Raw genomic sequence first — 2,459 nt, 5'->3', positions numbered from 1 at the left:
CATTTCTCCAGCCCCCAAACAAGTTCTTGTATATTGCACTGGAATGCTATCTTTCCTGGCAGGAAAATGATAGCAATGACTTTGGGTCAAATGGAAGTCATACACATATTTCTTTCTAGGGTATCCCTGTTGAAGGACAAACATTTTGGCCTCTTTTTAACCTTTGACCCATCTTGCATATTTTTCATTTCATCTCTGATTTCAATATCATGAACCCAGGGAGCTTGAAGTCAGGGCAGACATCTCTACTGCCAGCAGAGAGAAGAGGATGAGCATGACGTTGCAGCCACCCTGTGGCTACATCCTGAATTCCAGGTCAGCAGCTACTAGAATTGAAGCCTAGCTGGAAAAAAAAAAAAAAGGAAAAGAAAAGCACGCTCTGGAGACCTGGGAGGCGTGGGAAATGGGAAATGGACTAGCGGCCAGAGCCTTTGCCTATGAAGCCAAAGGACCACGGGTCGAATACCCGCGACATGTGTGAACGAGAAGCATGCCAGCCTGATGCACGAGGGGCCCTCCTGTGGCCTAGGGCACCTCGTGTGCCCGTTCCCTGTATCTCTCCCTTTCTCTTCTCTGTCTCTCTCATATTTACGTAAATAAAATATTTTGTTCCCCTTGCGTGGCGTGGGCGGCGGGGGGAATGTGCTCAACACAGGTTTCTGAACAGACAGGACCTCCTTGGCCAGCACCTCCCAGGTGGTCTCAGGAATTTTATTCTGATACAAGGGATGCAGATCGATTCCTGTTCAAAACAAGTCAGGAAGGAATTCAACAACCTATGTGAGTGGCGTTCAACCCAGAAGCAAGAGTCAGAGTGTATTTTGCTATTTTTCTATTTATTTCTCCCCTGGGCTGATATATATATTGTATTGTGGGATTGTATTGTGAAATGTGTTGAGTGAACATGATTGGTAAAGTTGGGCACTGGAAGCTGGGTGTGGTGGAGCATGCCTTTAATCCCAGCACGGGGGAGGCAGAGGTAGGAGGATCGCCATGAGTTCAAGGCCACTCTGAGCCTGCATAGTAAATTCCAGGTCAGCCTGGGCTAGAGTGAGACCCTACCTCAAAAAACAAAAAAAAGTTGAGCACTGGGAGCTCATGAGTGCAGAGCCCGCCACTTGTCCAGAGGAAAGTGACTGGGGATGCACCTGACCCCGCAGCCATATGGGATGAGCAGCTTCTTGACTACCAAATCTTCAAGTTCACCTGCAGTGAACTTGGTGATGCCCTCTTCTTTGAGATGTGGATCTTCTGGCGGCCAGGAAACTTGAACTTGGCTCTGTGCAGGGCCTCAGCCACACACTCTTTATTCTGCAGCTTGGGGCAGATGGACATGACAACCTGGCCAATATGAACCCTGGCCACTGTGCCCTGGGGCTTCCCAAAAGCGCCCCGCATACCTGTCTGGAGCCTGTCAGCCTCAGCACATGACAGCATCTTGAGGACATGGATGACGTGGAAAGGGTGGAGCACACGAATATGAAAGTGATCTTTGCCACAACCTTTTACCATGTACTTGTTGGCACTAATAGGGGCAGCCTCCAGGGCTTCAGAGGAGAGCTGCTGGTATTCACCTGACACCATTCGGCCACAAAGTGGGAATTCATCCACTTTTGCCTTCTTCCACCCCAGGTCAAAGTCGGGGATCTTGGTACCAGGGACACCTCTGTTGGACTTTGAAAGGCCCAGGCTTGAGGCCTAGTGGAACTTCCTGAGCCTAGCTATAGTTTGGCAACCTGTCTCTGGCCAGCTAGGACTCAGCAAGATGCCTAATGGTTTCGGGCCTGCCACTTCCGCGTGTTAATTGTAATTACCATTTCAATAGTTACAGTTTACTATTGGCCCTTACCTCTTCCCCCCATCCTAAAATCCCCGCCTTCGTCCCCAACATGATATAGGCAACTGCTCAGAGTAATAAAGCGAGTTGTTTCTGCATGGAAAAGACTCCCGACTCAGTGTGGTTTTTCTCCGGTGGCCAGGAGAGGTCTGGGTTGTCCGACACTCATCTTCCTCCTCAACCCCTAGGGAGGAGCCAACAGGCCTGGTCCTTCCCTCGGCACTGCCTACCTGACCGGGAAGGAGCCCTGCACACCTCGGCAGAAGCGAGACTTTGGGCACAGCTTGTTTTTACAGTACGGGTAATGCCAGCCGAGTGGCGCCCATGACGACGCTAAGACACTAAGATCTTCAGTGGCGCGTGGGAGGAAAAGAGATGTTGTATTTTTTTTTTCCTTATGCATATTGGTAGCCATTTATTCAAATCAACTAAATATTATCTACATGGTCCACTGAGAAGTTTCAGAAACATTTATTAAAGAATTGAGTTGATTAAATTTCTTGGAGAATTTTCACAATTAAGGATCTTCTTAATAAAAACTTTTCAAGGAGGAAGACTGCTTCATAGTCACAGACAGTATTTAATTATCTTTTTTTTTTTTAATTTTTATTAACATTTTTCA

General features: G+C 47.8%; 1 pseudogene; it reads right to left on the bottom strand.

Moving 5' to 3' along the window:
* Nucleotides 1-1,096: 1,096 nt before the first annotated feature.
* Nucleotides 1,097-2,240, bottom strand: LOC123459503 (annotated as a pseudogene).
* Between the last annotated feature and the right edge of the window lie 219 nt (nt 2,241-2,459).

This window comes from Jaculus jaculus, chromosome 3 (assembly GCF_020740685.1).
Source record: "Jaculus jaculus isolate mJacJac1 chromosome 3, mJacJac1.mat.Y.cur, whole genome shotgun sequence".
NCBI lineage: Eukaryota > Metazoa > Chordata > Mammalia > Rodentia > Dipodidae > Jaculus > Jaculus jaculus.
Note: the sequence above shows the minus strand (reverse complement) of the source record. Positions and strands in the feature narration are given on the sequence as shown.